The sequence below is a fragment of the Tachysurus fulvidraco genome, chromosome 16, assembly GCF_022655615.1.
Source record: "Tachysurus fulvidraco isolate hzauxx_2018 chromosome 16, HZAU_PFXX_2.0, whole genome shotgun sequence".
NCBI lineage: Eukaryota > Metazoa > Chordata > Actinopteri > Siluriformes > Bagridae > Tachysurus > Tachysurus fulvidraco.
The window spans coordinates 1,756,852-1,782,587 of NC_062533.1; the positions used below are offsets into that span (position 1 = coordinate 1,756,852).

The 25,736-nt window shown below is 43.8% G+C and overlaps 1 protein-coding gene and 1 long non-coding RNA gene across 2 annotated transcripts in view; one reads left to right on the top strand and one right to left on the bottom strand.

Annotated features, from left to right (window-relative positions):
* Positions 1 to 25,736, bottom strand: part of LOC113647559 (NACHT, LRR and PYD domains-containing protein 3-like) — a 233,062-nt gene that overhangs the window by 169,868 nt on the left and 37,458 nt on the right. The gene's annotated exons all lie outside the window — the stretch shown is intronic.
* On the top strand, positions 10,289 to 11,411 carry LOC113647540. The gene is made up of 2 exons (XR_007138198.1): positions 10,289 to 10,348; positions 10,505 to 11,411. It is a non-coding gene; the product is annotated as an uncharacterized LOC113647540 (long non-coding RNA).

A 25,736-nucleotide genomic window follows, 5' to 3' on the forward strand; every position in this document is an offset into this window, starting at 1 on the left:
ACAAAGAGAATGCGCGTCGTCCGCCGTGATAAAGCGGGGGCAAGGATGCACGCATCTCTTAAAGTGCTTAGACTGCAACATTTTGCCTAGTCTTTCCCTATTTTTTTTCTTTCCCTGCACTTGACGGACAGACAAACGACACACATACACAGAGCGCTTCCTGAAGACAAAGAAAGCTGGAGCAGCGTGACGTAGATGCCCTTATATGGACTTACTGGCGAGTAATTAACTCCGTCACGTGTCCTTTCCGAGCCATTAAATGGCGTGTGTGCACACAGAGCTTCAGACACAACTTCCTCAAAGAAGCATTCCCATAGCGTCAGCACTGACGCAGCGTCGAGTTCCCTCGAAAGGGAACTCTCTTTAGTTTGGATCTGTATGTGAACACCACCTGTACTCAGGTCCACAACCAAACACCTGAACCAGTGTGTGTAAAATCAGAGGTCTGGAGGTGACCGATTCGAACCTGTACGAGCACAGAGAACAACACACACCAACTGTTTTAGCATCTCTGTAAAATACAACATATACTGTAACTGACTGTAACGTATGTCTAGGTTGCTCGCTCTCACATGTGTATGTACATGACCTAATGGTCTTATAATAAATTGTAGCTGAGAGATTGTGGAGTGCAGAAAGACGTCCCTGCTCCTGTAAATGTGCTGAAGGGGTGTCCTGTGCTCTGATTTGTGTGTCTGACAGAATCACACTGACATTTCTGTTACATTCAATATCAGTGTTCTGATATTTCATCATATTTCATCTCTTCCAGGCTGTGTCGGTTTAATCTGACAGAGGAAAGCTGTAGAGTTCTGTCCTCAGTTCTCAGCTCAAACTCCTCCAGTCTGAGAGAACTGGACCTGAGTAACAATGAACTGCAGGATTCAGGAGTGAAGCTGCTCTCTGATGGACTGAAGAATCCACACTGTACACTGGAGATACTGAGGTACACACACACACGTTTAAATATGTTAATAAATTTCAAGTAATAATTATAATCATCATAACTTTATTTCTATAGTACCTTTTAAACACAAAATTAAAAAATGCTTTACAATAGAATATACATGTGTTAAATAACAGCAGCACAGTATTAAAGCTAAATGCTATCATTAGACATGAACAATCAAACAAAAATTCTGATAAACTTGGACTTGTACAGAACTTGTACAGGAATGGTATTATATGATGCTGTTTTCCCCAAAGCTCCAACTCAGTCCAGAACTAGAGCTGCTCATTTCCCTTCAACCCAGTGACTCACATCATTTTATTCTTTTCACCAAAAAAAAGATTTGTTCAGATTCATTCACTGATTCATTTATTGACTCTTTTTGTAAATTATGTCATTAAACCACACCAGTGAGTGCCTTTTTAGATATTATGAGTAGCTCATTGTTTTATTCACACAGTTTATAAAAATAGTTAATGTGTATTTATTATGAAGATATTTCAGTCTAATTTCAGGTTAGTTTTGAGAGGGTGATCACGAATGAGGATATGAATGTAATGTGGTTAAAAGAGACTTTTTTACTTATCTTGTATGAAGTTTTCAGTAGCACAATGATTTAAAAAATAGCCATCAGTCATTGTTACACATTCATGTATAGTGGATTATGCTTGAAGAACAACAACATATAAGGCTTTTCTTAGTGCTACATACATTTTAAATGCACTGCTCCACCCTGTCTCTCTTCTTGTGGTGAACTGAATGAACAACATCAGTGAGTCAGCAGATCCTCGTTTGTTCACAGAGATCATTCATGAACAGCAATTACCCGTTTGTTTAGAATCACTAGGTCTACCTCTCTTTATTTACACTCTAGTAAGGGGAAATATTTAGAAGATTGTAGATGAATGTACAGATACACAGATATAAACTTCTCCAAAGTGCTACAGACTCTACATAGCATGACTCTGCCCCCCTCTCCTCTTGTTGAAGATTCACATCTGAACTGAATGAATGATGTCTCGTTCCATCATATCCTTCAGTTCAGACTGAACCACATGTCCCAGTTTGTACAGAATCAATACTGCAGTCACGTGTTTTACACAGTAGGAACTTCAGTGAACCAGAAATATGAGTCAGCACATGGAAGTTTGTTTCAGCACATTATCCTGTTTCAGAAAGATAAATACATCGTCTCATATGAGCTGAGACACATGGATCTGTACAAGAGCAGTCCAAGTTTATACACAGATGTTCATTTTATATTTTTATCTTGACATTAGAATCATGTGTTCAGGTAGACACTTTATTTCTCACTGATGGAAACACCTCATTATAATATCAGAGAAATAAATTTAACACTTCATTTCTCTTACAGGCTGCATGAGTGTAATCTGACAGAAGAAAGCTGTAGAGTTCTGTCCTCAGTTCTCAGCCCAAACTCCTCCAGTCTGAGAGAACTGGACCTGAGTAAGAATGAACTGCAGGATTCAGGAGTGAAGCTGCTCTCTGATGGACTGAAGAATCCACACTGTACACTGGAAACACTGAGGTGGACACAGACACACAATATTAGTGGTGTATAAAGTGTGTAATGCTCGATTGGGTTCATGCTTCATTTCCTCTGAATAAAAAAACACAGTACATAGAGAAGCTATAACTTTTTTTTGGTAAACCAAAAACACTAAAATTACAGTCCTTTTGTGTAATTTGTACTTTCATTATAAAAGGTGTGCTCAGTCTAACTTTTAGTAGTTCTTCCAAACACATTTTTTTCACTACTATTTTTATTAGGTTTTTTCAACATCAAAAAAAAAAAACACCCTACAAGAAATCAAATATCAAAATGAACAATTACTATTGGAACATAAAATAAATAAATAAGTAAAATAAAGAAAAAATAGATTACATAAAAATACTCTTAAATTAGATAATATTTTGATAATATAGTAATAACTCAAAAAATTGCAGCAATTCAGTGTTCTTTAACTTTGTTTTGCTCAGGTTATTCTGCTGTCAAGTCCACTTGATCGGAGAAGTGTAGAAAGGGAGTCCAGATGTTATAAAAGTCATTTAACTTCCCTTTGATAGCAAATGTCAGTTTTTCCAAAGCAAGATTCGAGGACATTTCCTTGATCCATTGGTTAGAAGAGGGTCTTTTAGTGTCTTTCCAATTTAATGCAATGACACGTTTGGTCTGTAGCAAACTAAAGTTTATTAGCTTACGTTTTCTTGTATTTACGACCAATTTTATTGGTATATATGGAATACACACAGTTTTGGTTCAAGAGGAACATTACCTCCAATTAACTGACCAATCATAGTAAGAAGTTCTTTCCAAAATTTTTGAAGCTCTTTAACATTCCCATACACAGTGGAAAAGTGTACCAATTTCGTCTTTGCACTTTGCACAGTTGTAAGGGATATTGGATTGAACCTATTTAATTTACAGGGGTAATGTATGTCCTTAAAATCCATTTGTATTGCAGTAGTTTGCACCTTGTCTTAATGCTGTGAGTTTGAGCAAATAGACATGATTCTTCCCATTATTTTTTTGAAATATCTTCCTGCAGATCATTTTTCCATGCTGCCAAGTAAGATAAAGAATTATCTTTTGATCCCTCTAAGAGTATGTTATAAAACAACGATAAATTGCTCCTAGCATTTAAATGTTTTAAAGTGTGGTTTTCTATGATGGGGGTTCTGAGTAGGTTTTCATTTGAGAGTGTACAAAGCTCCTGACCTGCAGATATTTAAAGACGTGTTTCTGAAGGAGACCATATTTTCTCACCAGTTGTTGAAATGACATTAATATATCTTCTTCGTATCAATCTTTTACTTGGCAAATTCCTTTATACGTCAAGTTTTTAAGTCCCATATCGCTTCTAGGTCAGTATTGTTGAAATAATACATAGCTGTACAGAGTTGGGCTGCCCAATAATAAAGTTTAATATTTGTCAATCTAAGTCCTCCCCGGTCATATGGTAGATATAATAGGGACAAACGTAATCAAGGGCGTTTATTATTCCAAATAAATCTAGTAAATATTTTCTTGAGTGTGGGGAAAAATGTAGCAGATAGTGGAAGTGGGATTGACCTGAAAAGATATTAAAACTTAGGTAAAATTGACATTTTTATCATTTTAATGCGTCCTATCATAGAAATCGGTATACATGCGTAATACAATCTATGAGCAGTGATTCGCCAAACCGCCCTTATTGCAGTCGCACACACATTTCTTCTGATTTTATTTTGTAGTAACGAGTAACGAAGATGCTTAGTGGAAATATAACGGAGTAAAAGTATACAATTTATCTAGGAAATGTAGTGGAGTAAAAGTGAAAGTTGACATAAATTTAAATAGCGAAGTAAAGTACAGATACGTGAAATTTTTACTTAAGTACAGTAACGAAGTACTCCGTTACATTACAAATGTCATGACGCGTGGCAGGGAAGCGGGCCCAAACGCAGGATAGCCAAAAATAAACAGGGTTTAATAACAAAGGAAACACTAAACAACACACAGACTGAAGACAAGACAAGACAACAGTAGATTCTGCGCTGCCATTGGCAACGCGGCACACTTAAATACAAAAGATAATGATGACACAATGAGGAGCAGGTGTGGTGACAGGGAGGAGCAGACGAAGGCGGGGCAGACACGTAACGAGAAACGTAAACAAAACTGCACGTGGCCAAAGTCCGGGCTGAGTCATGACAGAGCCCCCCACCCCACCCCGCTCCCGACACGCCAAACCCCAACAAGGTTCAGGAGGGGGGGCGAGGCACACGGCGAAGGCAGGTGGGGGGAGCAAGGCACACGGTGAGGCAGGTAGGGGGAGCAAGGCACACGGCGGCGCAGCCAGAGAGAGTCGATCGACGTCCACAGCTGAGCTGGAGGGCAGTGCAACGTCCACAGCAAACAGGAGTGCCGAGCGACGTCCACAGCTGAACATGAGGGCCGAGCGATGTCCACAGCCGAACAGGAGGGCCGAGCACAACCCCGACGCACCGCGGCCAGACCCCACTCTCGGGAACCAGGAAAAGGGGAGGGAGGGCAGGGAAAAAATCTTTCACAGTACAGAAAATCCAAAAAATACGGGCCTGCAACACTCCCCACGAACAGGAAGTAGGGCGACGTCCTCCACGGAAACAAAATGTGAAGCGACACCTCCCACCGGACAAATGCGGGGCACCGAAAAAACAAAACAAAACTCGGGCTGGCGACATGGCCCGCAACTGGAAGTGAGGCGGTGCTCCCCGCGAAGAAACCGGATGCGGAGTGGCGTCCCTCACCGAAAAAATTCGGACCGATGTCAACAAACCGACGAAGTCCAGGGGAGAAAAAAAAATAAAAAATGCTCGCACGATAAACCGGTCCAAGCTCTGCTATCCTGCTGGGTCCTGGTGTGGCGGAATCTTCTGTCATGACGCGGGGCAGGGAAGCAGACCCAAACGCAGGATAGTCAAAAATAAACAGGGTTTAATAACAAAGGAAACACTAAACAACACACAGACTCAAGACAAGACAAGACAACAGTAGATTCCGCGCTGCCATTGGCAACGCAGCACACTTAAATACAAAAGACAATGATGACACAATGAGGAGCAGGTGTGGTGACAGGGAGGAGCAGACGAAGGTGGGGCAGTAAACATAAACAAAACTGCACGTGGCCAAAGTCCGGGCTGAGTCATGACAACAACACCGCTAATGGGTCATAATTAGTTGAAACAGTTTCATCCAACCTGGGAGTCACCTCAATTCTTAAATATGTAAATCCTTTTGGAGAATCCTTTTCTCTTTTCATCTCCATTTAAAAATAATTTTTATTGTTATTAATTTTAAAACCTGAAAATGCTTCAAACTCTATTAAGGTATTGTGTTTCTTTGTAAGAAATACTACTATCATCTGCAAACAACAATAGACGATGTTCCTTTTCACCTACTGTTATATCTTTTATAACTGGAATATTTCGAATTTCCATGGCAAGAGGTTCAACCGCAAATAAAAATAATATGGGGGATAAAGGGCACCAATTGGTGTGTGCCTCTACTGGCTTTAAGATTTGGCTATTTGTTATTACTTCTGGTAGGGGATCCTTATAAAATAGCCTGATCTATTTAAGATATCCATCTCCCAGTCTGAATCTTTTAAGTGTTTCGAACAGGAATCCCCATTCAATCCTGTCAAAGGCCTTTTCAGCGTCCAATGACAGGATTAAATAGTCTTTGGCATTATATAAGGCCTGTCTTCCAAGAACAAACTAAGGACTTTGAAGGCTTTTTGTGTCGCAAGACATTAAAGATATTGGCCTATAGGATGACCTATCATTAGAACGTTTGCCTGGCTTTAATACAAGGGTTGTTAGTGCTGCTTAATGAAGGGGTAGGATTCCTTTCTCAAATTACTTGTTAAACATATTTATCAAATGTGGCATTCGTTTTTTTGCAAACTTTTTATAGATTTCTACCGGCAGGCCATCAGGTCCGGGGGCTTTTCCAGTGTTCATGGACTATAATGCCTCTTGCAGTTCTTCGATTCTTAAATTTCTGTCCAAAGTACATCTATGCTCTTCTGATAGTTTAGGAAAATTAAGTTAGTCTAAAAAGTTATCTTGTCTTTCCAAGGTTCATGTATTCAGATTTGTATAGATTCTCATAAAACATCTTAAAGACCTTATTTCCCCTGGGTCCACAGTATTCTCCACTATGATTAAGTTAATGGCTCTTTCTGTTTGTATTTTTTTAATTCTACATGCGAGTAGTTTTCCAGGTTAAACCTTTCCAGGTTTAACCTTAACCTTTCCTGCTTTAACCATAATAAATTTTTTTAACTATTTTACTGCTAGTTAATTCGTTGTATTGGCTGTAAGTACTAGATTTCATTTGCATTAAATGGCCATTGCTATTTGTAATGATACACACGCCACGGGCTAGGGTAAGCAAAACCAAAGTGATGTTTATTGAAGTCCGTGAACAGATGTATCGTAATAGAACTGTACGAAGCACTACTAAGTTGCAGCATGCACACACACACACACACACATGCTGGGGAAAACACAGGGGAAGGAGAGACAGGATCCTAGACATGAGTTGGTAGATGCGGGAGAGTAATCCTGTTGCACCAAAGGCGAGGGAGAAGGAAGGAGCGCCGATTGTTGTGAAGCAAACAGGAGTCTTGAGCTTGAATGACTGCAGGGAAGAAATCACATTAGAACATACGAGACCAGACAAAGAGTGAGTGACTGAGAGTGGCTTATATAGGGTGTGTGTTGATTGAAGAATGCAGAGCAGGTGGTGCTGATTAGTACTCAGTGGAATGTGAATGCTGGTGAGTGAGAGAAGGACCTGATGACTCCGTGACACTATTAAAGAGCTGTTACTCTGAAGCTTTAATTTGCTTTTCTTAGTAGTTAGTTAGTTTTTCATTTGTGTAAAATATATTTTGGATTTATATCTTGTATATCTTAATATCTCCCCTCTTATATAGGCTTTAAAGGCCTCCCATTTCACTGAAGCATTTGTCTGGTCTGTATTTCTAAGAAAATACTGGTCTATTTTAGTATCCAAAAATTTCACAAACCATCTTACATGAAGCCATCTTACTTGAAATCGAAATCTAGAAGGAGAGGACAAAAGGTTGCTTATCTGAATTGTAACTGTAATTGGGGCATGATCAGACAGTATGGTACTAGTATAGTAGCATTTACCAACTTTTGAAATCAGGCTATTAAAGACTAAAAAATTACCTATTTTTGAAAATGTTTTGTAGGTACTTCAGAAGCATGAAAATTCTTTTACATTATTTAGCAGACACCCTTACCCAGAGTGACTTACAACTGAGCAACTGAGGGTTAAGGGCCTTGCTCAGGGGCCCAGCAGTGGCAGCTTGGTGAACCTGGGGTTCAAACCCATGATCTTCCGATCAGTGGCCCAACACCTTAACCACTGAGCTACCACGTCCCTTTTTTATTGGGATAAATGTATCTCCAGATTTCAGTTAAATTCAGGTCAATCATAGAATTTTTAATGACATTTTTTAGACTGTTGATGTGTATTGTCTGTTCCTGATGAGCGATCAAATCCTGCATTCAGTACACAGTTAAAGTCTCCTCCAATTATGTAATGACCATTGTATGATATTGTGAGAAATAAATTTTGGTAGAAAGCATGGTCATCTTCATTGGGGGCATATATATTTATTAAATTAATTTGAGTTGTTGAAATTGTTGTGTTCTTAACTGAAATGGGATTGACTTATAAATAAGAATCAGCTGTGGGGCGGTTAGTCTGACCCAGTGTGCTCGCTCAATAACAAGCACAGATTCGAATGTAATCAGAAAATAAGGGAGACAATTTTCAAGAAAAGCGCAAACGTACGAGATCTCTGTTTTTTCAGGTAGATCGATCAGTCTCAGGTTTGAACGTCTTCCACAGTCCTCCGGATCTTGTATTTTATTGCGCAGAGACACTGTTACTCCTTCAAGTTCTTTAACTTGAGCATTTGTACCCATTGTAAAAAGCGCTATACAAATAAAATCGAATTGAATTAACTTGAATTGAATTAACTTTGTGCTCAAGAGCTGTAATATCTACTTAAATTTGTGAAATTCTCTCCTCTGCTTCTGCTATTCTTTTCAAATGATTAATTAAATCCGTTTTTATGATTCTTATAGGATCCATCATGTCGGTAGTTTGTTTTGAGAAGTCAGCCCTCAGAGAATGGATCGCACCTAAGATGTCGTGGTTTGTAGCAGTATTAGCTGAGCTCTGAACCACTGAACCTTATATTAGCTATCCAGGTTTGGATCCTTTTAAAGGGGTTTTACACAGAAATTAAGCAGCGAGCCCTTCTCCTACATCTTACCAACTGTGCGCCATTATGCGGAAGTATCCAAACACATTTTATAGAGAAATGATGATAGAGTCATACCATTCTGTGTGTTTTTCTTATCTGCACTTATCTGCTTTCTATCCATCCACCTATCATTCACACACATTGATTACGAAATGAAGTTTTATTAAAATAAATGACTGATTAAACTATGTAAATGATTAAAACTTATACTCATTGTGAGATTTTAACATGCCACTGTAGTGCAGACAAGAGAAACATCTGAAAACATGTTTACAAGTGAAACTCTGTCACAACTGTCACAACATGATGTCCAGTGTGAACAACCTTCTTGTTGTTGATAATGAGAATTATTCAAATAATATTTATGGAACATAACACTCTTGAGTTCCATAAATATTATGAAAGTGAAAAGTGAAAGTGACGTGACATATGGCTAAGTATGGTGACCCATACTCAGAATTCGTTCTCTGCATTTGACCCATCCAAAGTGCACACACACAGCAGTGAACACACACACACACACACAGTGAACACACACCCGGAGCAGTGGGCAGCCATTTATGCTACTGCGCCCGGGGAGCAGTTGGGGGGTTCGGTGCCTTGCTCAAGGGCACCTCAGTCGTAGTATTTGAATCATTGTTTTAAATATTATTTAAACAATCTGTTTTATTGTGATATCTGATTTATTAGGACAAACTCACAATGGATTCAGATCATCAGTAAAGTTCCAAAATGAATTACTTCTACAAATATTTTAGTTGATGATGGTCTCAGTATTGGTGGGTTGTAATAGCTAGTTCTGTGGTGTCCTGTCCTCTGATTTGTGTGTGTGACAGAAACACACTGACATTTCTGTTACATCTTCAACTTTAGCTGGATTATGGCTCTGTTTGAGTGTTAGAGATCGGTGTTCTGATTTCAACATTTCTCTTCCAGTCTGTGTCGGTGTCGTCTGACAGAGAAAAGCTGTAGAGTTCTGTCCTCAGTTCTCAGCTCAAACTCCTCCAGTCTGAGAGAACTGAACCTGAGTTACAATAATCTGCAGGATTCAGGAGTGAAGCTGCTGTCTGATGGACTGAAGAATCCACACTGTACACTGGAGATACTGACGTACACACACACACACACACACACACACACACACACACACACACACACACACACACACACACACACAGAGTTTTAATAAATACTACAACATCCAGTTCTCCTCTGTGGAAACTGTAATTGTAGTGATCTGATATGTTTTCTTTGTTGCGTGTGTGAGATGGAGTTTAAATGTACTGTATAAAAAGATTTTGTGTGGTTCATGTTTTCAATAATAAAACTGAGTGTGTTAAGTGTGAGAAGGTTTTCTTTCTTGCAGGATGTGTTACTGCAGTATTACAGATGAAGGTTGTGCTGCTCTGGCTTCAGCTCTGAGGTCAAACTCCTCATCACATCTGAGAGAACTGGATCTGAACAATAATAATCCAGGAGAATCAGGAGTGAAGCTGCTCTCTGATCTACTGAAGGATCCACACTGTAAACTGGAGACACTACAGTGAGTTACTGACTTACTGTCTCTTTACTGTATGATATTGTGTAATATTCACTGTGAGCTGTAAAATGTCACATCTAATGTGTGTATTTATGCTTCTGTTGTTCATAAGCAATATGTTTAAATTTGTCTGAAATTCTGTCTTCTTGTGTTTTTCAGAATTAAGCATTGTTTCCTCACCAGGTTTGGTGTATGACAGGAGTCTCTCCTCAGACCTTTTTCCAGGATAAATCAGTTATGGTGGTGAAGCGTTATAATATGTCCCATATTTCCAGCAGTCATTCATATTCAGATGTAGAAGACCCATAACAATAACTGTGACTGATCACATCCTTTTATCCTCTCAGCTACAACTTCACACTTTAACATATTTTACAATATGGGTCTATGAGATTTGCAAATCATTGCATATGGTTTTTATGTACAATTGGCAGTGTCTCGATTTTCTTTGGAATAGGGGTTGTATAAAATGATGGAAATGAAATAATGGATATGAGATTTTTTGAAATTAGGGAATGTGAATATAAATGTATGTGAATTTAAAGTTGAGACAATCTCCCCTGGTATATGCCCACTCCTAGCCACCAGAGGGAGCCCTCTAGAGGAATAATCTACATGGGTCAGTTGACGCTTCCTCAATACTTTGGTAAAATGGTTTAATTTACCGCATGCAATGTTCCTTGTTTAAATGAGTATCTGTATTGTTGTGGTCATGTTTCTGTGGTGGTTCTAGTTAACTTTGAGGTAATAAACCAAATCAACATATCAACTAATGAGAAGAGGAATAAAGTCCCAGCACTTAGCTAGACTATTCAAAGCAAATGGCTATAATTTATTAATGTTTTTACTACATTTTTTAACTAACCTATTAACATTTAGCAAACATTCCTGGCAGTGACTTAATTATCTAACTTTCATATAACCCAGAAAATTCCCTCTGTTCAAAAGTTTATATTTGTTTCAGTACTTAAATCACTTTATTCTAGAGTATTTTTTGTCAATGTTTTTTTCTTCCAAAAATAAATGTAAACAAAATCAAATTAAAACTACAAACAAAAAAAAATCATCTTACCTGTTAGTGTGTTCTTTTTCTTTGCTTATCTGTATGATATGGTGGAGGTTCTGACCAGGGAGATGTACTTTTTGTACTTTCACTGAGTTCACAACTCCTTGCACTTAGTGTCAAGGTGAGACAACATACAATTGTTCCCTTTCGGAACTCAAGCTCGAAACGCTATGGGAATGCCCCTGCGTGACCGCGCACTGAACCACGTGTGTAATCTGACCAATAGGCATTGGGACGTGACGTCATCGGCGGGTGACGTCGCATAAACAGGAAGCTACAATTGGCTGCGAGATGGACAAGGCGCTAGCTTCTGCTCGTTCAGGTAAGCTCTGTTTTCTGATACTGTGTTTTTCTGATCGAGTGATGGCTGGCAGACAAAAATTCCGAAAGTGTGTTTTTCTGTGTCCTTGTTTTATTACCGGGAAGGATTCGCACGATCGATGCGTTGTTTGCTTGGGAGTGGAGCATGCACAATCGGCTCTCGAGGGAGTCGATTGCTCGCATTGCAGCCGCATGGCTATGCACACGCTTCGCTCCTCGAAGAGCGCTCTCCCTCGCGGCTCCGGTCCCACTCTTGCCGAGGCAAAGCGGCACCGGCGCTCGTGGGGCTCGCGGGTCGATTTAGCAGCGGGATTGGAGGCGGATGAGTCCTCTCCAGCCTCATCTGCTGAATCGAGCTCCGGCTCTCGCGGAGAGGCAGGCCCGATGGCTGCTCCTTCTCCCAGCGCGAGCAGCGCGGCATTACATGTCTCTCCCTCCGAGGAAGGAGAGCTGATGGATGCTAGCGAGCCCGTGGGCTCTTCACAGCCTGTGCTGTATGAGGAGCTCTTCGAGGTCGTGACACGAGCCGTAGCCAAGCTGGATTTAGATTGGCCGGTGGAGCAGCAGAAGCAGCGCACACCCAGTAAGCTGGATGAGTGTTTCCTGCGCCCTGTGTCACTTCCTCAGCGCCGGAGCCTGCCATTTTTTCCCGATCTGCACGCCGAGGTGTCCAGATCCAGAGAAACCCCGTACTCTACGCGCACTTCTCCTAGTCACTCCTTGCTTTACGCGAATGTGGTTGGGGCTAAGGCGTGCGGCTACGGGGCAATGCCGCATGTGAAAGAGACGCTGGCTAGCTATCTCTCCCCTAGCATAGCATCATCGCTAAAGGCTAAGGTGTTCCCTACTAAGCTGCTACGCGCTACATCAGCCTTAGTAGGGAAGGCTTACACGGCAGCAGGTCAGGCCACGGGCTGCCTCCACAGCATGGGTGTGTTGCAGGCATACCAGGCTGACCTGCTATGTGATTTGGATGAGGGACTTAGCTCCGGGGGCCGCTGATATTGAGGAGTTGCGTCGCACTGCCGACTTGACTCTTCGGGCCACGAAGCACACGTTGGGCGGCCCTGGTAGCCACAGAAAGGCATCTGTGGCTCACCTTGTCCGACCTCCCGGACAAGGATCGAGCTGTGCTACTGGACGCACCAATGGCTCCTCCTGGACTGTTTGGTGACACTGTAACGGCGGTCGTACACAAGTTCCAGGAGTCTAAAAAGCAGTCGGCTGCGTTTCAGCAGTACCTCCCTCGGCGATCTCGTGGGGCTGTTCGGCGGCAGCCCCAGCCTGGTCCTTCCGGGCACCGCGAAGCCCAGAGACAGAGCGTGACCACCCGATCTCCGCAAGTGGGGCCTAAGGGCCGGAGGCGACGCTCTAGGCCCAGGAAGGAGCAGGGTGACCTGAGGGTCACCCTCGCCTCCGACAAACGGGCAGTGGTGCGTAGATCCTGACAGTCTATGGTTGGGGGGATGGGGCACACCTCACGTGACGGTGCCCATGACTCCCCTGCACCACCGGGGCACTAAGCCGTTGGCTCTGCCACAGGATGTGCTCTAGAGCACGGCCCTCCTCCAGCGGGCACCTCCCTCCACTTCCGCCCAAAGTCTCGGTATGGATGGGGGAGGCCCGCCGCCTCTCAGGAGGTGTCAACGGCCGCAGTACGTGGCTCCAGCCGTTCGGGTCATGGAGGCCGGTCTGTCAGCCCTGCCACATGATGTGCTTCAGGGCGTGGCTTCCCTCCAGTGGTTCGCTCCCCACCTTTCCACCCGAAGGTTCGTTGTGGAGAGGGAGGGTCCGCCGCCTCTCACGAGGCGCCATCAGCTGCAGGGCTTGGCCCCAGCTGCTCTGAGTGAGTCAGAGGCCAGCCCTGAGGGGCTGGTTCCCCTGAAGAGCTTTCTGACAGCTTGGGAGGAGCGCCCAGGAGTCTTCCGGTGGGATCTGTGGACCATAGAGGATGGCTACACGGTTAAGTTCGTATCCTCTCCTCCCCGTTTCAACGGGATGTGTCCCACCCTGGTGGGACCCGAGCTGGCTAAGGTCCTGGAACAAGAAGTGCAGTCAGGCTTTTATAGCCCGTACTTCATCGTTCCGAAGAAGGATGGCGGGTTGCGTCCCATTCTAGATCTACGCTCCTTGAACCGCTCTCTCAGGAGGCTCAGGTTTAGGATGCTCACCCTCAGGGAGGTCATGACTCAGATCAGGTCGGGGGACTGGTTCATCACAATAGATCTGGAAGACGCGTACTTTCACGTTTCCATCCTTCCTGCACACAGGAGGTTCCTGAGGTTTGCTTTCGGGGGCGAAGCTTACCAATATCTGGTCCTCCTGTTCGGCCTAGCACTCTCGCCACGCACCTTTACGAAATGTGTCGATGCAGCACTGACCCCACTGCAGCTCCAGGGCATCCGCATTTTAAATTACCTCGATGACTGGTTGATTCTGGCTCAGTCGGAGCACCAGGCATTGCGTCATCGAGATGTCGTCCTCGCCTGCATGAAGGTGCTTGGGTTTCGGCTAAACACCAGCAAAAGTGTGCTCTCTCTCCAGCACAGAGAACCAACTTTTTGGGCGTGATATGGGACTCGGCCAGGATGCAGGCACGGTTGTCACCTGCTCGGGTCGACGTCATCCTCACCTCGGTCAGGAGAGTGCGGGAAGGCCAGCCACTCACTGTGAAGCAGTTCCAGAGGCTGCTAGGGCTCATGGCTGCGGCATCCAGCATTATCCCGCTCGGCCTCCTGCACATGAGGCCCCTCCAGTGGTGGCTCCGGGGCAGGAGATTTTCTCTCAGGGTAAACCCATATCGTTCCATCAAGGTCTCGCGGTGTGCCCTTCGAGCCTTGGATGTTTGGAAAGACCGAACGTTTCTGTCCCAAGGCCCCATGTTGGGGGCTCCATGTCGCCACATGACGCTAACAACGGACACCTCCCTCACGGGATGGGGTGCGGTCATGAGTGGCCACTCCGCCCAAGGTCTGTGGAGCGGCCCACGTCTCTCGTGGCACATAAATTGCCTGGAGATGATGGCGGTGTTTTTGGGGTTAAAACACTTCCTCCTGGACCTGCGAAATCGCCATGTATTGGTCCGCATGGACAATACTGCGGTGCTCTCCTACATTAACCACCAAGGGGCCTCCGATCTCACCCTTTGTACAAGCTAGCAGGAGCGGTCCTCTTGTGGTCTCGGGACAGACTCCTCTCTTTGAGGGCCATTTATATCCCGGGACGGTTGGATGTCAGAGCAGATGCCCTGTCGAGGCAGGGGCCGAGGCCTGCGGAATGGCGTCTCCACCCAGAGGTGGTGGAGTTCATATGGCGGAGGTTCTACAGAGCCTAGGTGGATCCGTTTGCTACCCGGGAGACCTCTCACTGTCCCCTCTGGTTCTCTCTCTCTCACCAGCCCCGTTAGGTCTGGATGCCATGGTGCAGTCGTGGCTGAGGCTACGCCTGTATGCCTTTCCTCGGATTGCACTGCTCCCTGGTGTTCTGGAGAGAGTTCGCAGGGATGGAGTCCGTCTCCTCCTGGTAGCACCTCGACGGCCGGGCAAGCCATGGTTTGCAGATCTGGTGTCCCTACTCGAGGGCCCTCCGTGGGAAATTCCTCCCAGGAACAGAAGCGACAGAGCCGACTGTGTCCAGTGCGAGCAATGGTCACTTACTTCCGCAGGACGAGTCCGTGGAGAGAATCGGTGCAGCTGCTTGTCTGCTACGGCCCTAACAGGAAGGGTTTCCCGGCCACTATTCAGACGTTGAGCTGATGGGTAGTGGATGCGATTGTCGGCTCACAAGCCCTCTGGCTTCCCCACATCGTTCGGGGTCCGAGCTCACTCCACCTGGAGTTTGGCGGCCTCTACGGCCCAGTCCGCTGGAGTGACACTGTCGTAACTCAGAGCCGCCTCCAAGTTGACACATCGCAGGGTGATCTCCACACTTAGACTTTTTGGTTACTAAAGACTGTTTTAGTTAGACTTAACTGTTAACTCTATAATTACTTCAAAAAACACTGAGAAAACTCCTCAGACCTGGATGAGAGTGAGCAAACTTCTTTATTGTGCTCAATCAGCCAACAATCTTTTAAAAGAAATTGCCAAATTGAAAGTAACAAATGAAAACCCCCAAAAAGTGCATGTCATGCAAAAATCAATCAAGAAAAACAAGAACACTCGCAACGTTCTTGCAAAAATAAAAAACACGCACACACACCACACATGCACACACAAAACACACGCACACACACACACACATGCACAGACACAGATACACGCGTGCGCTGCCTCCTTCATCTGGCCAGACTTTGAATTTGACACCCTCGCCTTCACCCCCGATCTTCTCAATATATACCCTGGCACTCCTAGCCTCCTCTTTGGTTCCCAGTATTTCTTGGAGTCCCACGGTGCCATATCACCTTATTTATCGGCATCACCTCCTATGTTTTCTAAACACACTGACCTAATTTCCCCTTATTTCCCATTACCTTTTCCCCATATGCCCATTTATGGATTTTCCTCCCCTTAGTTCTCAGGGCCTAGGTCTGTGAACCAATGTCTTTTTCAGTCTACATAACAAGTTATCGCTATGAGCTAAGGTCTGAGAACCATGGTCTTCTTCATTTTCCATAACAATTTATGAGCTAAGGTCTGGGAACCATGGTCTTTTCCATTCTACATAACAAGTTATCACTATGAGCTAAGGCCTGGGAACCATGGTCTTTTCCATTCTACATAACAAGTTTGCATTTGTTATTACAAATGTGCTCAGACTGACTAGGCCTGACAGCCCCGAATCTGGTTACTTTTACTAAGTTTATGATTATAATACACATCTTTGGCCTACAACATCGCCTACATATGTCTTATGACAGCAATTGTAATATTTTGCAAGGCCTAATACTTTACTTTGGTTATAGTATTGTAAGGAATAATATTTTAATTATTTCTACTAAGATTTTTTACAACATTCCTGTGAGACTGTAAAGTCTCACCAAACTTATGTTGCAGTGTTCTGGACTACCACTGTCATTTCCACTAACCCATATATCTATTTAATCACGACGACCTCTACCCCAACTTACAATAACTTACAACATTCCCCCACAACGAAAACAAAAAAAAAACCCATAATACATAAAACATAAAAACAATAACATAAAACAGAATATTACTCCTCCTCAATGAAAACAAAACCCATAATACATAAAACATAACAAACACAATAACATAAAACAAAACATTACTCCACTACAATGACCACAATTCACACGTACTCTTTCTCAGAAGGTGAGCCGGGAGTGAGCGAAAAACCCTCTAGATGCCAGATTTGAGGGAAAATTCTCACTCTGTCCGCATATATAGCTCGACAGTGAAAAATTTTTCTTTTTGTCACCAGGGTCACCAAAACATACAGCATAAACATATGACAAAATAAACAAAGAACAATTTCACGGCATGAGAGAACTAGCTGTCCCTACGACCACCACCAGTAATGATTGTGATGCATGGTTTGAATCCACTGTAGCAAGGGGGCCCAAATGTGACGGCCCGCATGTAGGGATCCCCAAATGTCTTTGTGGTGATAAGCGTGGAAAGCTTGAGTTATGGGAACAACCGCATCCGAATCACCCCGTGCCCATGAGTCCATGAAAGTGGGTGGCCCTTGCATATCCTGTAGACCTTGTCGCACATCTTTGGTGTCCAGTTGGATGCACGTGTAGCAGTAACCAGGAGTGTCGTCGAGGCGACAAGCGACACCTCGTGGACTCGCCTCTAACCCGGCACAGGGGTCGCTGGACTTGTCTCTGGTCACTCCGCGGGTTCGACTTGGCCTGCAACAAAGCCTTACAGACAACACAGAGACAGGCAATAGACCAGTAGACACAAAATACCAACACCCATTACGTAAGCGTATGTACAGAAAAGTTTGTGTGTAGTCAGTCTGGATTCAGTTTTTTTTTTCTTCTCACATTTAAGGCATTAAGGCCACCACCAGCAATGGTTGTGGTGCCTCATGTACATCTGTACACAACACACACAGGGGACACAGACAAACAGGGACACACCCCAACATGTTACAGTCCTGTATATGCGCAACTAGTTCCAGTCCGAATCACTATTGTTCTCGTCCAGCAGTGGGAATGGGTCTGGATCGATCCAATTAATCCGACATACACTGATCCCCTTGACTTAATACATAGTGGAAACTTCTGGTTTGGCCGCATCTGAACAGTCATATCTGTAGGGATTGGCGAGGCTACCATCTGATACGCACAGGATCTACTTATGTTGCCCACCCAACAGGCAAAATGCAGGACATAAATATGTATCATTATATGGGGATTTGTCACACTCGTCCACACCTCTAGTAGGTATTACATAGTCAAGAAGTCAAGAAGCTTTTTATTGTCATTTCAACCATATATAGCTGTTGCAGTACACAGTGAAATGAGACAACGTTTCTCCAGGATCAAGGTGCTACATAAAACAAAGGCAGGGCTAAGGACATGTAAGTAGTCTTAGCCACATAAAGTGCAACAGTGCAGGACAAGACAAGCAAGACAGTGCAGGACAAAAGACAGTGCAGGACAAAAAACAGTGCAGACATTAAGTTACAAGACAATACAAAAAGTACAAAAAATGCAATACACAAAAGACAATAAACAGTAACAGAAACAGCGCCGATCGACCGGTGTAAATACTGAATGTTCAAACAATAGGAAGTTTGATTAGACCGGTCATGGCATATTACACAGGTACTGTTTGCAGCAACCTGGTGAGCGGTTTCTGTCAGCCACTGTCGATAGAGGTTTCCCTCGGTGCCGTCAACTGTGGTATTGTATTGGTTAAAACTGGTCACTTTAACGTAATCCTGGAGTGCCCCATATTCCCCCTGCACCTTGGAGGGACAGTTTCGCGTTTACTATTGCCTGAACCGCCACATTTAGCCCAGAAATCAATGCTTGCCTGGTGAAACTGGAAGCCAGGAAACCAGGCAGGGATGTAGACATGGACTTCATATGTTTCAAGGAATAACGTTTAATAATGTTGTCTACAATGAGGACGGATAAACCGAGTCCGCATGGAGACTGTAATACTATAAGGCATGGATTAACTTACAATGTCCGCCGTCGTCACCACTGGCAGGTTGGCCATTGACAACGATGCTGGTTGTTGGATCTTGGGTCGCTTCCCCTCGTCGCTTAATTCGAATCTCTAGGGTCAGGGTGTAGTGAGACGATGATTGTTTTTTCTCGCCCACTGTATTGGGTCTGAAACTACTGCCGGAAAGGGACCAGTGTAGTCAAAGGAATACATCACAAAATACAACGTGCCATTCAATACTTTCCTTTGCTTGCTAGCATGGGCGAATAATCCTAGAGCACACTTCATGTGACTTTCAATAGCTGTCTTGGCTGATGTCCTGTCAACTCCCGCTATTATGGGATAGGAGCTTTTCCCCTGAAAAACTGTGCGTCCTCCTATAGTGGCGGAACCTGTGCCTGTACTACGCCTGAGCCGTGAGCCTGATTCGGAAATGTTATAGGGCAGCGAGTCATTATGAGCGCCGTTTGATTGTAGGATATAGACACGAATTTTAACTGTAAGAATTCCTACTGTGATTGTCAGAAGTATGCCTATCACACATGCCATATAAAAGATTTGTACAGTTAGTCTGTCCTTATATTGTTTATGAGTTTCATCGAGTTTATCTAGTGGTTTCTCATCTGTGCTCTCCTTTTGGGGTGCGGCTAGCTGCACCATGATTCACAAACGTTGTTACAACTTTAGTTCTCGGACAAGGAGTTGAGTACCTCAAAGTCTACAGTTTTGAACTGACCAGGTGGTGTCTCGACATTCCTTGGCAGGTGGACAGTAATAGGTCCTTGCTTTGTGCGCGCTCTAGCTCTGGCTCGTGTTCCAGCAGCAGGGCCTGTCACTATGTCAGGACCATAGGGATCACTATCATCCTTGTCGTCAGGATATGGGGTCCTGTATTGCTTTGATTTCAACAATGTCTCCCAGTCTTTTTCTTTTCTTTTTCCGGCGGGTGACTGACCTGCCAGCTGTTGTCCTGCCTCAGAGGTGGAGGGCTGTTCCCCGGTTCTTTGTTCTACGGCGAGTGGCTGTGTTTGGGGCTGCACCCCTGTCTTTGAGGTTGAAGGTTCTTGCCCAGTGTCTGCTGCAGCTGTCGCACGACAACAGTGATTAAGGTTGTTGTGAAAAATTCCAGAACCCAGGAATGCATTAAAAACAGAGTGACATGCCTTAAGGCGATTATGATTGGAGTCATGAGACACATGGGGATAAACCCCAGATGTTGTAATAATCTTAAGGTAATATATAACTAGAGAATAAAATAACCACACTTGAGTCAGAGGGTGGATAAAAGGTGATTTATTATTATTAAGGTGTTTATTATTAGACCTTAGTAAAGGGGGGTAGTAGGAGTGTAATCTGGAGATCCAGGAGTGTAATCTGGAGATCCAGGGTTAGAATCAGAGGAAGAAGATGCAAAGGTGGGAGAGAGGGGACGAACATAGGCATAAGGAGGGGGGGAGCCGGGAGTTCCAAGCTCACGGGTGCAAGGGTGAGCATGAGGACAGCCATCAGTTTGAGATCCCCTGTTCACCAGAGTGGTTTGAGAGGAGGACGTGCGAACAGGAGGATTCCTCACAATATGGGACGGCAGATAAGCATGCTCAGGCAGATCAGGAGAACTGAGCTGTTCCAGAAGCGTAGTGAGCTCAGAGATGATATGACACAGTTGGAAGCGGCGATAGCCGGCCATGGGGTCAGCAGGCGCAGGTCTTGGATAGGGAGAAGGACGAGGGTTCCGGCTGGTGTAACCAGGCTGAATTGACCGACCTGGAGGTGAAGGATCTAGGTAGAGAGAAGAGTAACTAACTTAGTAGAGATAGAGGAAATGAAGCTTGAGATATGTTAGCAAGCCCAGCCAGGGGATAAAAAGACAGGCTGAGATCATAAACAATTTAACAGGCTTGAGGAGTCAAAGAACTCCACTTGTACACAAGCAATATTACAGCAGCAATAGCTTAGCAATAGTAACATTATAGAATGACGAATAGGTAAGAGCTTTTTACATAATATCATGTGACATAGAATAGACTCATAGAGTGAATATAATCAGAAAAAAACATATACAGGAGAAGATAGCAAAAGGGAAACTTACTCATTTTAGTTGAATGCAGGTTTAATCCTCAGGGCAGATGTCTGTCGTAAATGACTCAGAAGCAAATGACAAATGTAACTTTGATGAGGGAATGGAGCCCCTTTTTGTGCACATTTGTAATAACAAATGTAAACTTGTTATGAAAAATGGGAAAGACAGTGGTTCTCAGACCTTGGCCCATAGCGATAACATGTTATGTAGAATGGAAAAGACCATTGTTCCCAGACCTTAGCTCATAAATTGTTATGGAAAATGAAGAAGACCATGGTTCACAGACCTTGGCCCATAGCGAAAACAATAGGTAGAATGAAAAAAAAAACAGGGGTCCACAGACCTAGGCCCTGAGAACTAAGGGGAGGAAAATCCGTAAATGGGCATTTGGTGCTCATAAACATGTTGTGCAGACTGAAGAAGGCCCAGGTGTTTAGTCTAAGGTTATTCGAAATAAGGGGAGGAAAATCCATAAATGGGCATATGGGTGAAAGGTAATGGGAAATTAGGGGAAATTGGGTCCGGGTGTTTAGAGAACATAGTGGGTAATGCCGATAAAACAGGTGATATGGCACCTGGGACTCCAAAAAAAAATACTGGGAACAAAGAGGGGGCGAGGAGTGATAGGATATATATATATTGAGAAGATATCCGGGTCGAGCGGGTCAAGGTGGGTGTTTTTATTTTCGCAAGGACGTCGCAAGAGTTTTTGTTTCTTTCTTGATTGATTTGGTATGACATGCTCTTTTGGGGGTTTTAATTTGTTACTTTTAATTTGGTAATAATTTGTTACTTTTAATTTGGCAATAATTTGTTACTTTTAATTTGGCAATTTGACACTTTGAATTTGGCAATTTGTTACTTTGAATTTGGTAAATTACAATTTGTTGGCTGATTGACCACAATAAAGAAGTTTGCTCATTCTCATCCAGGCCTGCGGAGTTTTCTCAGTTTTTTTGTAGTAATTATAGAGTTAACAGTGAAATCTAACTGACGCAGTTTGAGTAACCGAAAAGGCCTAAGAGAAGAGGACACCCTGTGATGTGTCGGCTTGGAAACTGGCTCTGAGTTCCGATAAGGTGATACCAGTATTCCTTACCTTCGACCTTGACTGCAGTGGGGGTAGCTAACACCACTTTAAAAGGTCCTTCTCTACTTGGTTCTCTCCAATGTTTTCTTTTTGAATGTTCTCATGTACACGTAGTCTCCTACTTCTACCTGGTTATGTGGCTCTCCTACTGTAGAAACATCTGTGGATATAAGAGTCTGTGGACACGGGTTAAACTTGTTTCACAACTTGACATTTCGCCTTCCACTTGTTCCAGTGACGGGCCCTTATAGGGTCCTCACGTAAATGCTACAGGCATCGGCCTGCCTGTCACCATTTCATGAGGTGTCAAGTGCGATGTACGGTTTGTCTGCGAACGCATTCTCATCAGAGCCAATGGCAAAGCCTGTAGCCAATTCAGGCTTGTGCTAGCGCATATTTTTGCAATTTTCTCTTTCAACATGCCATTGGCTCTTTCAACTCTTCCTTGTGAGCTTGGGTGATAGACACATCCCATCTTATGTTTGATGCACAACGCTTGTGCAATGGATTCAATTACTTTATTTACAAAATGAGGTCCATTATCTGAACTCAACTGATCTGGAATACCAAACCTCGGGATTACTTCTCTACACAAGAATTTTGCCACTGTCTTAGCATTATTCTTGGCACAGGCCACTGCTTCTACCCATCTACTGAACATGTCAATCACTACCAAAATGTATCGCTTTCCTTCTGCTTTTTCTGCCATGTCCACAAAATCCATCATTAAGTGTCGAAACGGCCCTCAAGGTTCTGGAATGTGTCCTATTGGGGCTGTGAAACCCTTTCTGACATTTCTTTTAGCACAAAGCTCACATGTTCTTAGTGTTTTATCTACGTAGCTGGCTAGGTACGGAGACCACAAGTTTTTTCTGATAGTGTCTATTATCACCCTTCTATTACAGTGATCTATCCCGTGGGCTTCCTATATCACCATTGGTAACAAGGCTGTGGGTGCCACCCACAACCCCTCTCCGCTTCTCCATACTTCTGTCTCTTTGTCCTGAAATGCACCTCGCTTTTTACACTGTTCTACTTCTTCCGGATTGGCTGTGTTTTGTGCATCCCTCACATCTTCCATTGACATCTCTCCTGGACCTGCATCTGGCTCTTCTCTCTGCATGAGTGCCATTATGCATCCATCCCTTACTGCTGCCTTTTTAGCTGCTTCATCAGCTGCAGCGTTTCCTTTTGTTATTGTTGTTCCATCTGTTTTGTGAGCTCTGCACTTCACAATAGCTCATTTTTTAGGCATCTGCATCGCTGCCAGCAGTTCTGATATGGCTGGTCCATGGGTGATAGTGGAACCATTAGCCCTCTGGAAACCTCGCTGTGCCCAGATTGGACCAAAAACGTGACACACCCCATACGCATATGCTGTGTCAGTGTATATTGTACAAGTTCTCCCTGCTCCTAACTTACAAGCTGCTGTCAATGCTTTTATCTCTGCCAATTGAGTTAAATCAGTAAGTCAGGCTCTCCATTTGTAAATTCACCAGATCTCTGGTCAGTGCTTGGTTGAATATCGATTGATTTTCACAATATCCTTGTTGCTCTTGATATGTGAATGCAAACAAGTGCTGAGAGTCCGGGTGCACTGGAACACTAAAAAAATGCTTAACACAGATCAATTACTGTGTACCATTTTGTTCCCTCTGGAATATTTGATAACAAAGTTTGTGGATCCGGGACCACTGGGGTCTCAGCCACCACTATCTGATCGGTCTTAAATCATGTACCAATCTCCATTTATCTGAATTTGGCTTTCTGATCGGAAAAATCTGAGTGTTGCATTGACTTTTTGTGGGGATTAAAACTCCTGCTTCCACTAGCCCTTTAATAGTTGGTCCTATCCCTTCCTCTGCTTGTTTAGACAATGGATACTGTCTCTGATAAAGTAATGGTGCATTGGGTATTTTTGCTAATCCTGCTGACTTAACTAGTCCTACATCTGTTGCATGTTTAGTCCACAGTTACTCTGGGACTTGACTTAGTGCTTCGTCTACTTCTTTCTCTGTTTATTCTTCCTTATCTGCCACCTGTGGCATCTGTACCTCTACGTCTACTCTTACTAGAGTTTATGTTTGTTTGCTGACTTACTAACATGGTTGTGTATGATTACATGATAACATGATTGTCCCCTAATCTATCCTTAAAATCTCTATCTTCTGACATATGTACTCTAGGGTCTTTAGTCATGTTCCACTTCACTACCCTTTCTGCCTCTTTCATCTTAGGCCCTAAATCTTTGGATTCAAAACCTCACCCGATCATCAGGAAGATGTGGGAGACTGCATCTCCAACTTGATACCATTCTTGAATCTGCTCAGGGAGTACAGCATATGTAGCTACTCCTTGCTGGCCAATTATCATACTGTCCATGTTGATATCATATTGTTTTCCATGGTCCTCTAGCTTCACAGCAATCCGGATGTATGTAAGTTAATCATGGAATTCCATTCCGAGTATTCTTGCCATATTCTTGACGTGTCTTTGTCCTTGACTTCCATCCAATACACTTTGTCCAATTGTGTCATTTCCTCTTCTTGGCTTACTACTAGGTATTATCAAGCTAACATTTCTGGGATTGTTATCCACACTCCTGTTGGCCCACAGTTTATTTTGGCTCCTAGTATGCTTAATGCTTGTAAATATTGCTCCGTGTGAATCAGGAATAGGGCCTGTATTTCATTTCCAATTCCACCATAATTGTTGGTTCTTGTGCAGGGTGCAATGAGGTGGTACACTGCACCAGCTCCCCCTCTGGCTTGTCTAGGCCTCTTCACATTCCTCCTGGAGCTGGGCCCTCCCTCCAGGTGGTGCTGGGGCTTGTCATTGAAATCCTGGGCCCGTCCATTGGCCTGTCCAATTTCCAGCTCCTTGTGGTGTTGCTGCGAGTGCATGCTGCATTCCTGACTGCCCTGCTCCTTGTTGAAACATTGGAGCAGGCATCTGTGCAGGCACCTGTTGTCTTCCTTGGCTTCCCATGACCCCTCCTAGTGCTCCATACTGTAAGTAGGGACAGTCTTGTTTCAGGTAACGTGGGTTATTGCAATTCCAGCAGCTTCCTCCTTGGCCTCCTGTTTGCACAGCACAATCTTTGTCATATCCATCTTCCCTGGAAAAGCATAAAAAAAAAGCCTTACGCTTCATGTAATTCCATTATGAAGTCAGAGTATGTGGCATTTCTTCCATGCACAGATTTTCATCCGGCCTTTCATACTTAATCCGCTCCTTCAGACTTTGCGTGAGCAGCTTTTTCGCATACAGAGCATGTTGTATGATGAGGCTCAGCTTTCCAGTGTCCCACGTGATGCATAGGTTTTTCACCTTGTCAGATATTTCTTGAATCAGTCCATTCATGAAACTGTTTCTCAAGTGTGCCTCGTACACTGTCATTTCCCCCTCACTCATATCCTGCTGGGGGAATGAGGCCGCTGTGCGCGTTGTGTACTGTATGTCAGTGAGGTGATGGAGATATTGCGCAACTGTCTCGCTGTCCTCTTGTTCCTCGACCTCAGCCTGGTCCCCAGCCACGCTGTTGATGAGCATACTGAGATTCATGGGATAATTCGTTGGATATCCCATTGAATATTGCATCATATCTGGGGGCAAAGGCTGTGGCTGTATCATCATCACTTGTGCTACTCCTCCATTTTGAGGTGGCACAGCCTAAGCAGCGGTTGGAGCCACCATGACTGTCGTCTGTTTCGAGGCATACTCTTTATCTTCCTTCTTCTTCT